Source organism: Lissotriton vulgaris, chromosome 11 (genome assembly GCF_964263255.1).
Source record: "Lissotriton vulgaris chromosome 11, aLisVul1.2, whole genome shotgun sequence".
NCBI classification, from domain to species: Eukaryota; Metazoa; Chordata; class Amphibia; order Caudata; family Salamandridae; genus Lissotriton; species Lissotriton vulgaris.
The window spans coordinates 196,894,912-196,912,832 of record NC_141699.1 but is presented as its reverse complement, the minus strand read 5'-3'; positions in this window follow the sequence as shown (position 1 = coordinate 196,912,832).

Here is a 17,921-nt window from a genome sequence, read left to right as displayed (position 1 = left end):
TAAGTGAAATTGAGACTGTACTCTAGGGATGAATTTGGGGTTTGTCTGGAGAGTTACGTAATCCTTAGAAAATGCAAAAAGGTTTCTGAGATAGTAAAAGCTTGGATCTCACTAACCCTTTGAGCCGATGTAAGAGCTAGCAAAATAGCAACCTTCCATGTGAGAAACTTGAGCTCAGCCTTGTGGATAGGTTCAAATGGTCTTCTCATTAATTGAACCTAAACTGTATTTAACTCCCACTCTAGAGGAGGTGCCCATATCTGAGGGAAAACTCGAAAGAGTCCTTTCATAAATTGTTTGACAAGCGAAGAGGAACAGAGCAAAGGTTTATTAGAACTCTTCCTGAATCTGGAAAGCGCAGCAAAATGAACCTTAATTGATGAAAACACAAGCCCAGCTTTGGCCAGGGATAATAAACAAGGAAGAGTTTGTTCCACAGGGGCTTGGATAGGGTGGACATCATTCACATCACAGCAATGACAAAATCGCTTCCATTTTAAGCGATATGTTTTGACTGCACTCTGGGCACGAGATTTAGCCAGAGTTTCACGACAGTCCTGAGAGATGTTCAGTACTTTAAATTCTAAGAAATTGGGAGCCACGCGTGCAAATGCAGCGAATGTGGATCTGGATGAAGTATTTGACCCTTCTCCCTTGACAACATCGTGTCAAGGGAGCGGCCCTCATCCTCCTGGACCTCTCCGCGGCATTCAACACTGTCTGCCACCGCACCCTAGTTCAGCGCCTCAGCAACGTCGGAATCCAGGAGAAGGCTCTGGAATGGATCGTCTCCTTCCTCGACGGAAGAACACAGCGAGTCCGCCTGCCACCGTACAAGTCAGAGGCCACCGAAGTCATCTGCGGCGTCCCTCAAGGATCCTCGCTGAGCCCCACCCTCTTCAACGTCTACATGAGCCCCCTCGTGGCCATCGCACGCCAACACAACCTGAACATAATCTCCTACGCCGACGACACCCAGCTGATCCTCTCCCTGACCAACGACCCCGCCGCCGCCAGAGCCAACCTGCACGAAGGGATGAAAGAGGTAGCCGAGTGGATGACGACCAGCCGCCTGAAATTGAACTCAGACAAGACGGAGGTCCTCATCCTGGGCTCCTCCCCCTCCGCCTGGGACGACTCCTGGTGGCCTCCAGCCCTGGGCACCGCACCCAAACCGACAGACCACGCACGGAACCTGGGCTTCATCCTGGACTCCTCCCTCTCCATGACCAGGCAAGTCAACAACGTCTCCTCGGCTTGCTTCAACATCCTACGCATGCTACGAAAGATCTTCTGGTGGATCCCCACCGAGACCAGGAAGACCGTCACCCAGGCCCTCGTCACCAGCCGACTGGACTACGGCAACGCCCTCTACGCCGGTACAACCGCCAAGCTCCAGAAGAGACTCCAGCGGATCCAGAACGCTTCTGCCAGACTCATCCTCGACATCCCACGAACCAGCCACATCTCCGGACATCTGAGAGACCTGCATTGGCTCCCCGTCAACAAAAGAATCACCTTCCGCCTCCTCACCCACGCACACAAAGCCCTACACGACCAAGGCCCGAGCTACCTCAACAACCGAATCAACTTCTACGCTCCCAAACGCCACCTCCGATCAGCCAACCACGCCCTCGCCGCCGTCCCCCGCATCCGAGGAGCGACGACAGGAGGAAGGTCCTTCTCCTACCTGGCCGCCAAGACCTGGAACTCCCTCCCGACCGACCTGCGCCTGACCCAAGACCACCTCTCCTTCAGGAAGAAGCTGAAGACCTGGCTGTTCGAGCAGTAACGGCACCCCTCTCCCCCCAGCGCCTTGAGACCCTACGGGTAAGTAGTGCGCTCTATAAATGTCTTTGATTGATTGATTGATTGAGTGTTGGTTCTAGACGGATAGGATTGTCCTGAGATAGTAGAAGCCGTTCCTGAAACCAATATTGCCTTGGCTAACAGGGTGCAATCAGGATGAGACGGCAGCCCTTCATCTTCATTTTGCGGAGCACTTTCGGGATCGCATGGACAGGACATTCCCTCTTGATCCCTGTTGAGGGAACCTGCTGGGGTAATATTGGCATTTCCTGTTCTCTCTCGTCGCAAACAGATCCAGTGCTGGTTTGCCCCAAACTTTGAAAATTCTGTTCACCTGCTTCTGCTCCAATTCCCATTCGTGACAGCCCGAGAGAGACCTGCTCAGTGTCGGCCACAGTATTTTGACATGTTCTGCTCTCAGTGTTTTCTTGTGGGCTGTAACCCACTCCCAGAGTTCCTGAGCCTCCTGCGAAAGAGACCGTTACATTGTTCCTCCCTGTTTGTTGTTGTAATACATGCTGGTATATTGTCGGTACGTACCAGCACTGAGGAGTCTGCAATCCTCAGGAGAAATGCCTGCGGAGAAAGATGGCGCGAAGCTACAATTTTGTTGATATGCTGTTGACCCTATTCTTGGGACCATCTTCCTTCGATCTGTAAGTCTTGGAGAAGGCCTCCCTATCCCTCCATGGAAGCGTCTGTTAGAACAAATTCTGGAGGAGTTGGTAGGAAAGTAAGACGTGGGGCCAAGTTCGCTGTCTGGGACCACCAACGCATAGAGTCTATCATGCGCGATGTGTCCCTGATGGAGTCGTCGAACGATCCTACGGCTTGCTGCCATTGCAGGTGCAATTCCTCCTGCAGAGGTCTCATTCTGAGTCGTGCCAACGATACACAGTTTATTGCAGATGAGCACATCCCCAGAAGAGAAGCGAATATCCGGACAGAAACGGATTTTCTTCTTGCGATTGATATTGCTAATTTTTGCAGATGTAGAGGGAGGTCCTTTGACAAGATTGCTTTGCACTGTATGGTGTCCAGCATTGCTCCCAGAAAAGGAATCACTTGGAGAGGACGTAACTGATTTGTCTTAGTTGAGAGTGAGGCCTAGCGTTGAAAAGAGATGCAGACATGTTGAGAAGGCGTGTTCGGTTGCCTGTTCCGAAGGACCCTTGAGCAACCAATCGTCGAGATAAGGAAACACTTGTATTCCTTGAGATCTCAAAGTCGCTGCCACTGGTGCGAGACATTTCGTGAAGATTCTTGGTGCAGATTTCAGTCCGAACGGAAGCACCTTGAACTGATAGTGGACGCCAGCCACTGTGAATCGAAGGTGATTGGGATGTATGGGGATGTGAAAGTACGCATCCTCCAGATCTAGAGAAGCCATAAAATACCCTTTGTTTAGACGGCTCAAAACTTCGGTAAGTGTAACCATCCAGAAACTCTGCTTCTTCAGAAATCTGTTAAGCTTGCGGAGGTCCAGAATCGGGCGCCACTCTCCTGATTTCTTCTTGATGAGGAAAAAACAAGAATAGAACCCGGTTCCCTTTTGAGATGGTGAAACCTTCTCTATTGCATTCTAGCAGAGAATTTTTAAGGCTTCTTTGAACAGTAAGTGAAGACGAGAGGGAGTGGGACCCCTGGGCGGGGTAGTAGGTGGCTGTTTGATGAATTCCAGGGTGTGGCCATTGTTGACTAGGTCAAGAACCCATCGATCCGAAGTGATTGGTTGCCACTTGTGAGAAAAGGTTGAAGTTTTTGCGCCCACGGGGAGGGAGGGAAGGATGACTGGCGTCCTGCGCAACTCATTGCGTTCTGTTGTTATTGCGACCCTGATTGTTTGATCGCTTTCGTTCGCCCTGACGGGTGAAACCGGTACAGGAGGATTGTTGGTAAGATGATTGGCCGTAAGGTTGTCTATAGTGTGTCTGATATTGCCTATTTTGTTGATTTTGATACCCTCCTCTTGATACAAATCCACAACCTCTTGCACCTTTGAAAGATCCACGCCTGTATTGGAAGAGCAGCCAACGATTTACCTGTATCGGTATCCATCTTTATAGCAAGGAGGGCCGCATCAATGTGTTTTCCAAACAAGGAATAACCATCATAGGCCATGTCTAAAATTTTTGTTTGTACTTCTGGCCTTAAAGATGTTGCTTTAAGTCATACTTGGCGTCTAAGTACTGCAGCACCAGCAAGTTGTCAAAAGTTGGTATTAGCAATGTCCAGAGCGCAATCTATAATCTCAAATGCAGCTAGTCTCCCTCCAAAAGTATCTTTCTTGCGTCTTGTTTACGTTCCTCAGGGATGAGGTCAATAAATTCCGCCAAATCTGACCACATCTGGCAGTCATAACGGCCGAGGATCGCCAAAGAATTTGCTGCTTTAATGGAGGCTGCTGCCATAGTGGAGAACTTCTTGCCTATAAGGTTCAATCTCTGTCCTTCCTTATCCGGTGACGTTGATATTGGCGCAGCCGGATTTTTGGATCTATGCTGGGTGGCTTGCCATATTACTGAATCTGGTCGGGGACGACCAATCAGACAAGATGGAGTTTGCGGAGGAGCACGGTACTTCTCAATGCGGGGGGACGACGGCCGGGATAGAGGCAGGCGTTTTCATAATTATTATCCCTTCATTCCAGATATAATCAATGATGGGAATCGCTCATGTGACCTTCCTATACTCTTCTTTAAAATCATGTAAGAAACAATCTGTGTGTTCCACTGTGACTGGCAATTGAAATCTGGTTGCAGCACGTTGCATCAGATTGTGAAAGCCCCCAATGTCCTCAGGTGGAGAATCCGAAGGCTGAGGAATGGGTGGAGAAGGCATTGGTATGACAATCATCCCAAGGATCCACACTAGTAGCTTTGTCAGGTAATTCAACCTCTTCGACCTCTTCCTCCTCCGAGGAAGAAGTATCATGGTGTGTTTGTGGTAGTGAACCAGAAGGGTGAGGTGGCAAAGTAGGAACCTCCGTCTGCGGTAGCGAGTATGGCAGTTCAGTAGGTAGAGGTGGAATGTCAGGGACAGCCTGTTGCGGGGGAAGCTTGACGGTAATCCACCAGCATGGCCTGGAGATCTTGTATGAGTGTAGGAGGAAGAGGACTTCGCTCTATGATCCAAATCCCTTCTGGGAGGTCTATGATGTGGTGTAGAGAGGTCTTCCTGGTAATCCTCTTCCTCATCTTGGCATTTTATGTGAAGTTCAGAGGGGTGGCAAGCTATGCCGAACAGTCCCTTATATTCATCAAAATCCGCATCCTCAACATAAGTCTCTAAAATATGAGATGGCAGAAGAGGAGATATCTTGCTATAATCCGGTCTATGGTAGGTCTTTAGTTGAAAATGAGTATAAGATATAGGTGTTTGAGAAACTGGTGGAATCATCGTTGATAAACTCTTCGTTGACAGGATGATCGTCGACGAAGACTGACATTGACAGGGTCTTCGTCGACAGGACTCACATCGACGAATCGATGGAAGTCAGTCAACGGGTCACTGAAGGAGTCGTCGACGGAACAGACGTCGAGGACATAGTCGACATCGAGGAGGTGGACTTTAAAGACAGAAGTACCTTCGTTGTCTATGGAACCTTCGTCGACGAGCTCAACGTCGACAGAGAAAAGGAACTCTTTGTCGACGAATCGTAGGGTATGAAGAGTTAGTTCTATGATGTTTACTATCTATTTGTACTGTTTAAAACTATCAAAATGTGATTTTTATATTACTTTGGATTATTTTAATGTATTGGATTTTAACAGGATGTTTATTTGTTTCTTTCAAGAGGAAAGGAAGGGAGACATCACTTTTTTAATGCACTTCACTTCTTGCCTACCCTTTTCTTCAGCGAAAAGAGGAGATCACTTCACCATAGAGAGATAAGAAACTCACTATTAGCACTTTTTGATAGTTTTTGGCTTTAACTGTGTTTATATTTTGGAGGTGTGAGGTTCATGATATCGGGTTACCTTGTTATTTGTGAACACATTACTCACCGGCCTGAAAGGAGTAATGGATAGATAGAAAGACATGTATAGAGACCCTATCTATGCATATGTGGATAAAGACGATTTTTGAACCATTAGTGGTTCAATTGTAGGGTGAATATTAATTCTGGACTTCTAACGGGCACTAGACCGATTACATGACCGCGGAAAAGACGTGAAAGCTGTAATCTGGGTGACAATCTATTAACGGACAGTAGACCGTTTAATTGACCGCATTGCCACAGTAACAATGGGGAAGTCTCATCCTAGGAGGCCCTCTTTATCTGGCACTAGACCGCAGATATGGGTAATAATTTTTTACGTTCAGATGTACTGGCAACAGTAATTTTATGACGCCTGAATCCTAATTACTTTACAGTAGTAATCATGTGAATATTAAGGTTTCAAAGAATACACAAGAAGTAATTGTGTTGATATAGTTTTTACTAATATTTTTCACCACTACAAAATGGCCGACTTATTTACTTATACTACCCTGTAACCTTTCATTGGTACCTCATCACTGTTTATGTCCATGTTCCTTTACTTTATTTAAATGTGCCAAAAATGTCATTCTGGTTAACGTGTGATCAAGGCACAACTGGTGTTGAAACGCGTAACGTTTTCTAAGAAATAAAATTCAGCATCCATACTCCTGAGTGCGCGTATTGCTTCTTAGCATACTGTGGAATATATATATATATATATATATATATATATATATATATATTACCTACTGGCGGTCGCCAGTAGGTAGTTATAGTTAGGATTGGCTACCATAGGAAATTCCGAACATTCTATTGGGAATAACTTTGGCGCTGATTGAGGGATCTGCCTGTAATTTTCCTTAAAATGGTCTCGCTGCGCTCCGCTCCTTCCCTGGAAGTTTCAGGGGGATTCGTGAAGTGGGGGCTGAGAAATAAGGGGGGTCCCAAAACGTGTTTTCTCCATGTTAATTTCCATAGGACGGTCTGACAAGTCTACAGCCCGAACCGCTGAACGGACTTACGCAAAACTTGGCAAAATTGTAGGGACTGGTACGGAGATGTGCCTTTGCTATGTTTGGTGAAAATTGCTCCAGTGGTTTTTATGAAAATTAAGTTCAAAAACACATATATATCTATCTATAGGTGCGCGTACCGGGGAGCACACCCGGCGCGCTACGGGAGTGCGCGAGCGAAAGCCGATTGGTTGTCGGGTGTCTGTCAACATTCTAAACAGTCCGGAGAGTCCGTCATCTTGTGTCTCGGTAGAATAGAGACACAAGAGGTGAAAAAAGAAAGGGGGATATAATTAAAAGGGGGCAGAGTAGACACCCCCTGACCTAGAAATTTTCGCGGGTGAAGCGCTGGCAGCGTTCCCAGGTACGCTCTCCGGTACACGCACCCCGAGCGCACCACGGGGAAAAACAGTGTACAAAAATAGAGTTAAAAAATAATGTAGAGTGTTTAGTGGTAAGTTAGCTCTGAAAAGAGCGGTTGTGTTCATTGGGTGTTTTTGGTACCTACAAGTAGGTACCAATGCAGAGTCTTATATTCAAGAGGAAAACTCTATTCCCCTCACCTGTAAAATGCACACCATCTCTCCTATAGATAGCATGTATATATATATCATGTTGTAACGCAAGTTGTTGTGATAAATGCAACCCATAGCATAGTCTCTGAGGTAAGCAGAAAGAGATTTACATGTTTCCTTGCTTTTTCAATCTGTGGACAAAATTGGTTGGACCAGTTCAATTTTTGCCTTTGGCATATATTAGAAAATACCAAGGCAGTTTTTGGAAAAAGTGACATCAATTACCCAAAGATGTCCTTTAAAAGCATTTCCAGACCTACCCCAGTCAAAGTGCCCAGGTCATTTCCACCACAGTGCACAATTATAAGGTCAGGGTGTGGTAAATGCATAAAGGATTTTATCAATGGTATCAATTGGTGACTTCTCAATCCTCTTTGTCCAATCCATACAATGTTCACATTTGGTAAATCAAGATTGTAAATACCTCTGTTAGTTGCGTATTTTTGAGCCCAGTGGACATAGCTATGACCCACAAACCAGATTTTTTTCATTTTGAAGGTAGGTGTGCTTCTAGTCAGATGAGTTGTGGAAATGAAATGGCAGTTTGATTACGATAAAAAAGTGTTTGAGAATCAGTGCAGATGAATAAGAAGAAATGATTGGAGATTTGTTAAAAATCTCCACTGAAAATTAGGGTGAATGCTTTTTTTTAAAGAAGTCATTTCAATGGTTGAGAAAAAGTCATTAAAAGAAACATTGCATTTTATTAGCTAGTAGATTGAGAGGTCTAGCAGGCTTGATGGATCTTTTTGCAACATAGTAAAATTAACTTGTGAACTCTGAGTTGGTTTTAGAGGGAGTTACCATGGTTACTTGGTGAATGAGCACTGGGTGGATGGGTGAATGTTATGTGAGTTTCAAAGTGTTGAAATCTTCAACCAATTAAAATGTGCAGTTTGGTTTTGAATTTGTGGGGGAACAAATTGTATTGGCTATGTGCAAGAATATGGCTCTGAAATCAGATCGAATCTGTGCCATTATTGAAAGGCTCCCAGTGAAGGAAGCATTGTTCAGAGATTCTGCTTTAGAATTTCTGTTGACTGTGACTGACACGGTTTGATATCTTCCAAACCAAAACACCCAGAGATCTGTTGTGAATGCCTTGATAACCTCTAGGTTGGATTACGGCAACGTGCTCTACCTGGGGTCTGCCAAGGCCGTCACACGGCACCTTCAGCTGGTACAAAATACCGCAGCTCGGCTTCTCTGTGGCTGTCGGAAACGTGACCATATTACAGAACGCCTGAGAGAGCTACACTGGCTCCGTGTTGAGTCAGATAAAGTTTAAAGCATTGAGCTTTATGCATAAGATCAAAATCGGATCAGCTCCCCTCTACCTTCAGGCCCTTGTCAGTCCCTACCTTCCTGTTTGCTCACTTAGTTCTTCATACCATCATCTCTTCAATGTACCAAAGTTCAAACTCACCAGAATGGGCGGTGGTTCCTTTGCGAACTTAGGACCCAGACTGTGGAACTCACTTCCCTTGGCCATTCGGATGGAAAACTGTCATGTGCGATTTCGCAGAGCGGTGAAAACCTGGCTTTTCGATCTCTAAATCTTCTGCTTGATGTTGTTGATTTGTCTCTTAGCGCCGGGAAACCCTTATGGGTAGCTGTCGCCCTCAATAAATTCAATTAATAAATAAATAAAATAAATTTTTAAAGGTGAGTAATGATTCTTTTAAAAAAGATAGTTTAAAGATTTTTTTACAAGTATCATTGTGTGTGTCTCTGAATGAAGGAATTATATTTTTCCCTTTTTCCATAAGGTTAGGTGTGTGTTTATAAAGTACACTTCTTTATACATTGTTTTTTATGCTTGGATTTAATGCTGGTTTAGAAATTGTGTAATGGTTTTATTGAGGTTGTAAATATGCTCATTTTTTTGAAGCACATTGTGCAACCTGTAGCATGGGTAGAAGGAGTGAATGTCTGGAGAGGGATAGGAATAGCAGATAGAAAACCATATGAAATGGTGAGGAGATGTATAAACACACAGCTATGTCAAAGATTGTGCACACAGCTTGTAAATATGCAGGCAGAGAAAGCAATCTTTGACATAGGTGTGTGTTTATTATGTAGACTCTCACAGTCATAAGATCTCTCACGTCATTTCATATTCTTGTCTGGGTGTATATTTACAAGCTGGGTGTACAATGTTTGACATAGTTGTGAGTTTATAAGGTACACTCTCACAATGTTATCATCTCTCACATTACATAAGGTTAGGTCATGGGTTTGCCCCATGTGAAAGAATGCATTGCTAGAAATTTTTTTTTAACTACAATTTTTTACACTGTTTTTTCCTGTGGTGTGCTTGAGGGCCTCATTTATGAGGCCATGCGTCACTTTTATGCCGCTGATGCGTCATTTTTTGTGATAGAGCAGTGGTGTAAAAATTGCACCTTGTTGAGTTATATTTACAAAGTGACGCATCTAGGTAGATGCGTCACTTTGTAAAGCCCTGTCACTTTTAGGACACTGTTGTGTCAAAATTTTGCACCTGCTTCACAGCAGGTGTAAGACTGTCGCAGGCTGTTTTACTTAGGGCTTGCCCCATGTGAAAAGATGCATTGCTGGAAAATATTTTTTTTAAATGGCATAACATTTACAATATACGTGCACAATCTTTGACATAGTTGTGTGTTTATGCATCTCCCCACTAATGCTGTGAGAGATGTTAACATTGTGAGAGTCTAGAAGCATATTGTTTTTTTGTTTGGTGTATATTGGAAATGAATTTTGGAAATTAGTTAGGTTTGTACTTTGCTTTGTAGTGGTCATTTAAATGGGTTGTGCTTTGTGTTAAAAAGATTTAGTATGGAAAATGTTTTTTTGTAAAAAGTCTGGTACATATATATGTTTATAGTTAGGTGGCCGGTTTTTGGCCAGTAGAGACAGTGAAATATGAGCAGAGACACATATACTGCTTGTAGAGGCAGAGATGGTATATTACATGTAATATGCTGGTCATGTGATTAAGTTGACATTGTGAGTCAAACTTCATTTGAAATGGATCTGGCTGAACAAAATGCTTACTTGGCGTCCTAAAAAAAAAAGGAAGTTCATGTTTTTAGAAACATGGTATATTACATGTGACATTCTGGTCATCTGCCTAACATCACACTGATGGGTGAATGAAGCTTTAGTCACAGTGTTATTTTAGGCACATGAGCAGGATGTTATAAGTTATGAGCAATTAATGTTATGTGTTGCTTATATATGGGTGGCCTGTTTTTGGCCAGTAGAGACAGTGAAATAATATGAGCAGAAACACACATACTGCCTAAGATCATACTGTAAGGGTAGCTTGATTCATCCATCACTGTGATGTTATGCAGAGTCGCACATACTGTTGGCAGAGAGACATGGTATATTATATCTAACATCCTATTAATCTGTTTAAGATCACACTGTAAGTGAAGCTTGATTCACCCATCACTGTGATCTTAGGCAGAGACACACTTACTGTTTGCAGAGACAGACACAGTATATTATATCTAACATTCTGATCATGTGCCTAAGATCACAATGTGAATGAAGCTTGATTCACCCACCACTGTGATCTTAAGCAGAGTCACACATACTGTTGGCAGTGACAGACATGGTACATTATATCTAAAAATCCAATTAATCTGTCTAAGATTACACTGTGAGTGAAGCTTCAAATAATGAGCAACTAGAATGCTAACATTCTAAATTTTTGGTAAATGTGTGACACATCTGACTGCTTTTTTGATGGAAGCAAGGTACACTAGTATTGAAAATGCAATAGATTTGGTGTGATCTGAGGCACATGTGCACAATATTACATGTAATCTACCATCTATGTCTGTGGAAGCACTATGTGTCTCTGTACTAATTATTTCTCTGTATCTATAGGCCAAAAACAGGCCACCTATTTATAAATAAGATATAATATTAATTAGTAAATCGTTTTTGACACAAAGCAAAGCACATGTAATGTAAATGAGCCTTTTGTTGTATACTAGTGTTAATATTGTTTACTTATTGTAATTGCTATGTAATATGTTTGTAGTGGTGTATAATATGTTATTTTTTTGTTTTCCACAGATTATAATCATCTATACAAACAAACAAGAACATGCCTACAAAAAGCAGAGCTGCTAAAATTTCTAAAGGGAAATTAAGGTCCAAGGAAAAAGAAAATCAAGAAGCAACCAAAATAAAATCTTCAGAGAAAAAGAAAAATTTTCTGAGGAAGTTATTCAAATGTCAAGCAAAAAAAAGTGGTTTACCTAAGAAAAATGAAACAGCTGTAATTTCAAAAAAAGACAGGATATCCTTCTAAAAATGTTAGACGTGTACAAGGAGACAATATCTTGCAAAGAAATACAAGAAATAAACAATTTTCTGACATTCGTAGACAAATGTTTTACAATAGAATTGTGGTGGAGCAGTGTGTTGCCGGTGGCAGAGGCAGCCCCCTTCACTTGGCGATATTAATTGCAGTTTCTGTGGGACACTGTGCGCGCTGTTATAACGGCGAATGTTTTTAAATAGCAATTAGGCTTTAGTTTTAAAACGCTCAGTGTGGTGAATTCTTGTGTATTTACTTCCTGCATATTAACTCTCCCTCTCCCGCCCCGGTCCGCCGCGTCCAATCATGGACGATTGATGCGGAGGGCGAGGAGGAGCCTGTACATCCGGGCTCTGGGAGCTGAGCTCAGCGCTCTAGCGACGCTGAAACTAACAAGGGTATTTAAACAGCTGGGATACCGCGCTCGCTGTGGAGCAGTGTTTTGCCGGTGGCAGAGGCAGCCCCCTTCACTTGGCGATATTAATTGCAGTTTCTGTGGGACACTGTGCGCGCTGTTATAACGGCGAATGTTTTTAAATAGCAATTAGGCTTTAGTTTTAAAACGCTCAGTGTGGTGAATTCTTGTGTATTTACTTCCTGCATATTAACTCTCCCTCTCCCGCCCCGGTCCGCCGCGTCCAATCATGGACGATTGATGCGGAGGGCGAGGAGGAGCCTGTACATCCGGGCTCTGGGAGCTGAGCTCAGCGCTCTAGCGACGCTGAAACTAACAAGGGTATTTAAACAGCTGGGATACCGCGCTCGCTGTGGAGCAGTGTGTTGCCGGTGGCAGAGGCAGCCCCCTTCACTTGGCGATATTAATTGCAGTTTCTGTGGGACACTGTGCGCGCTGTTATAACGGCGAATGTTTTTAAATAGCAATTAGGCTTTAGTTTTAAAACGCTCAGTGTGGTGAATTCTTGTGTATTTACTTCCTGCATATTAACTCTCCCTCTCCCGCCCCGGTCCGCCGCGTCCAATCATGGACGATTGATGCGGAGGGCGAGGAGGAGCCTGTACATCCGGGCTCTGGGAGCTGAGCTCAGCGCTCTAGCGACGCTGAAACTAATAAGGGTATTTAAACAGCTGGGATACCGCGCTCGCTGTGGAGCAGTGTGTTGCCGGTGGCAGAGGCAGCCCCCTTCACTTGGCGATATTAATTGCAGTTTCTGTGGGACACTGTGCGCGCTGTTATAACGGCGAATGTTTTTAAATAGCAATTAGGCTTTAGTTTTAAAACGCTCAGTGTGGTGAATTCTTGTGTATTTACTTCCTGCATATTAACTCTCCCTCTCCCGCCCCGGTCCGCCGCGTCCAATCATGGACGATTGATGCGGAGGGCGAGGAGGAGCCTGTACATCCGGGCTCTGGGAGCTGAGCTCAGCGCTCTAGCGACCCCTCCCCCCTTTAGGATAAATGTGCTTCGGACAGCGTCCGCGCAGCGGACGCGTGCAGCGGGCGCGCCGGAAGCGCGCCGAAGTCGAGCCAAAGTCCAGCCCGTCTGCGCCCGTCCGCGGCCGGACGGGGCGCGGGGCTACGGACCCTGGCAGTCTGACACTAACCTCCATAAGGTATGATAGACATGCTTTACTAGCACTACAACCCGATACGTATGCTACCTGCAAGCACACCATGAGGGCCCAGTCACTCACAAAATGCGGGAGGTGTAGCTTCGATCCCCGCCCCCAAGTCCCAGATACTAGCTCCGGCCCTATCATTAAAGCAGCTCTACTGAATTGTAGATCGCTGCGTAAGCATGCGCTGGAAATCTACCACTTGATTGACGACCTGAAACTTGACATCCTTTTCTTAACGGAAACCTGGCTGGATGAATATTCGGATCCGGATATCATTCAGGCGTTACCTAACGGATATTCTATAGCCAGGTTAGATAGAAAGGACGGTAGAGGTGGTGGCATCGCCATTATTACTAAAGCACCTCTCGTCTGCTCCCTTGCACACACACAGGTTGATCATAGTGAAGCTGGCATCTTCAGTATCAACACTGGTCCTAATTACTCGATATCAGGTATTCTGATATATCGCCCACCGGGCAGATTATATGATTTCACTTCCACCCTCATGGAGGTGGTCACCCATCTTGCTTTAAGGAAATCAAAACTGTTAGTTCTGGGTGACCTTAATGTTCACTTTGATGATCCTTTAGACAAAGATGCAGCTGACATATGTATGGAACTGCAATCGGTTCAAGTTGACCTCAAAAATAAAGAACCCTCACACCAACTAGGGCATCTATTAGACCCCGTCTTCGGTAACTGGCTGGGAGTGTATACTACTGATCCCATACCCATACCCTGGTCGGATCATTATATCATTCCCATTTCAATCCAACTGGAAAAAACTGAGCTCTTTCGGCAGCAGTCTCTGCGGTATAAACGCAGGAAATGGAAAAGTTTTTCCTTAGACTCCTTCACTCAAATTGTCAAGGATGAAGGTCTTCCGAAACCAGCTAACTGTGAGGCTGCCAATGAAAGCTTAAACAATATTGTCACAAAGGCTCTGGACATTACAGCCCCTAGCCGCACTATGTCCAATGCTAGAAGGTCTCAGAAAAGTGCTCCTTGGTTCGGACAAGATCTACAGACCATGAAAACGGCCTGCAAGAAACTTGAGAGAGCCTGGCGTTACAAATTCTGTGCAGACATAAAAACACAGTACAAAACTGCACAGAAAGAATATTACAAAGCCGTCCGCCTGGCAAAAGCTGAGCACTATCACACTCGGATTACGGAAGCTGGCAACTCCTCTAGGGAATTATTCCAAATATATAAGGAGATATCCATAGTGGAGATGTCCTCCTCTATCCAAAATGACTCAGTGGAATCATGTAATAACATAGCTCAGTACTTTGCTGGTAAAATAAGTAAGATCTATACCAGTTTCTCTAAACAGGGAGCCCCGGCCGCAGATTTCGTTGAAAATGAGCAAAATGTAAACACACCGGTCTGTCTCAAATCTTTTGAAGTCCCTCCCTATGAGATGCTGTCTAAGATGTGTAACAAGATCAAGTCGGGATCGCCCAGAGATCCGGCTCCTCCTAAAATATTGGCTGAAGCTTTCTCAGTTCTGGAACCTCACTTGAGACACTTGCTACTAACATCCTTTTCAACCGCTTGTCTCCCAGAGGAATGGAAACAGGCTATAGTGCTACCTATTAAGAAAAAGCCCAACATCAGTGTGGACGTAATGGATAATCTACGACCCATATCCCTTTTACCGTATGTCGCCAAGTTGGCAGAAAAAATCGCTAACACCCAACTGATGGAACATCTGGAGACCCATAATGTCTTCCATAAATCCCAGTCGGGTTTTAGATCAGGGTTCTCAACGGAGACAGCCCTCCTAAGGGCCACCGAAACCCTACGTGAGGGAGCAGATGAGGGAAAGACAATGGCCCTCATCATGCTTGATCTCAGTGCCGCTTTTGACACTGTAGCACATTCCATCCTGTTACAGTGTCTAAATAAAGCTGGAATCACCAAAAAAGCACTGGGATGGCTGAAGGCTTTTTTGCTTGACAGAAGCTTTCAAGTCCAAAGGGGGAGCTTTCTCTCCGATAGGGTGAGGCTAGAGCAGGGGGTGCCTCAGGGCTCTGCCCTGAGCCCTACCCTGTTTAATCTATATATGGCCCCTCTGGCAGAGGTAGTGCAATCGTTCGGCGTGGAGCTTGTCTCCTACGCCGACGACACGCAGCTCCTTATTTCTCTGACCCAAGCCCCTTCCAAGGAAGCTGATAATTTCAATGTCTGCATGACTAAACTTGCCACTTGGATGAACGACCACTGTCTGAAACTGAACGGGACTAAGACGGAGGTCCTCATCATGGGAGGCAATGAGGCTAAATGGACGAAGGAGTGGTGGCCCAGCTGCCTTGGTCCTTTGCCCTCCCCATCCCGAGAGGCGAAGAACTTGGGTGGACAATAAACTGTCCTTTGACAGCCACATAAGAAAAACGGTGGGCAAATGCTTTGGGGTAATGAAAACTCTGAACCGTACCCTTGACCTGTTACCTATTAATTCCAGGCGTACCATGACGCAAGCACTGATAACGTCCCGTATTGATTACGGAAACGTGCTGCTCATGGGCACATCTGAGAAAAATATTAAAAAGCTTCAGGTGCTACAAAATTCGGCAGCTCGCCTGGTCTTAAGGCTCCCTCGGCGAGCTCCATCTCGCCCCTCTCTTGTAGCCCTCCACTGGCTGCCCATCAGGAAGAGGATTGATTTTAAAGCTATGCTGTGGTGCCATAAAATAATTCATCACAGAGCACCGGCCTACATGTCGGATTTGGCTACTGTCTATGAACCGAGCAGGTCGCTTAGGTCTAAAGGTATGGGTCTGCTCAGAACCACACGCCCCAAAAAGGCCAGAATGGGAGGCAAATCCTTCCGGACTTTGGCGGCCAGGAAATGGAACCTTCTTCCTGCGGATATCAGGATGGAGAATAATGAAATCCTGTTTAGGAAGAAACTAAAAACCTGCCTCTTCACTTGGTGATGGGTTTTCCTCTACTCCTTCTCACACCCTCTCCACAGCGCGGGGACACGCCGGGAGGCGTCACCAGGCGCTCTACAAGCTCCTTTAAATTAAATTAAATTAAATTTATTTAAAAATATCAAAACGTATAAAAAAAGACATCTTTTTACAAGAAAAAAACATAGTTAAGATTGTGGATGAAGCATTTAAAGTGAAAAATAAATTGTTTAGTTTAGTAATGAATAGAATTTGTACACTTGATAAGATAATCAATGTGTTCAAATCAAAATGTAAGTGGAGGAGAGTAATCGAACTAATTTCTGTGATGTTTTTTCTGGAGAATGGAAGCATAGTTCAATTTCTGAGCCATATTTTAATGAAGAAAGTTACTTTAAAGATAATGATTTGGTGCATGCAGTTGACACCAGTGGTCGAGCATATGAGGTGAAGGATGCTTGTCCGGTTGAAAAAGAAGAGATTGTGTCTCGAAATACAGAAGAGGTGTTAGCAAATGAAGTTTTAGGGAGATGTCCTAAGGCTCCAGTAGTAAAATTGTAGTAAAATTTGTAGTGTTCGACAGGAATCAATTGATTTGTTTTGCAATTTCTTACGGATATATACTAAGAAAAGTGTGAAACAAAAAATGAAAATTTTACAAGACTTAGATCCTTGTAGACTGAGAGGAAAAAACGGGTTTGCAAGGGCATTCATTGGCTTGTCTTTTAAGGAAAGTATGCCAGAGTGTTTTCATCATTTTAGGATGTTAGCAGTGCATCATAATAAAGTGAGGAAATTAGTGGGAAGGTTGTACTATGCAAAAAGTCCAGCACTTAAACAAAAACAGTTAAACAGTGCTCTTTTGCATGGAACTGAATTAGATGTCAAAAACATTTGTGATGAAATAGTCTTGTTAATTTGGTGAAAAAGAGGTCAGTACAGAAATTGATACACTAATAGAAGGTAATGAGGAAGAGAATGAAGAGATTTTAAGTAAAGGAAATTTTGAAAATGAAATTATAAAGTTTAAAATCAATTCAAGTGAAAGGCCTAATTTTACTTGTGTTTGTTGTCGACGAACTCATAAACATCAGACTAGATTAGATGATTTATATGTAAAAAGCGAAAAGATAAATAATAATGAGTGGAAGGATTTTGCTACTTATTTGTTGGTTGAAAATTGTTTTGATTTGGGCTCTGATCAACGTATTTGTACATATTGCTATATTAAATGAAATGAAAATAAAATGCCTGCTGGAGCGATTCATAATATGGAGTTGGTAGATATTCCTTCTGAATTGATGGATTTAAATACCTATGAGTCTATTCTGATTCAATGTGTGCATCCTTTTCAGGCTATTGTTCGCTTGGAGCCTAAGACTGGGAAATTGCCTCCTTCAGATTTACAGAGGGGATTAAAGGGAAGAGTTGTTTATTTGCCTCTAGATTTAAAAAAAAATATTGATACGATTGGTGTGGAAAAAGTAGAAGATGAACCTCTGGTTATTCTAGTTAATGGTGTTCCGACAAAAAATAAGAAAATCTGGCTAGAATTAGTGGATGTTAGGAAAGTCAAGAAGGCAAAGTTGTATTTGGTAAAAAATAATCAGTACTATAGAAATGTGTATTTGGGAGAAGAAGAAACAACTGTAGAAGGACACTGATGTCTCTGCTGGGCAAATAGAAAAAGTTGATGTCTCTTGAAGTGAAGAAATTTATGAAC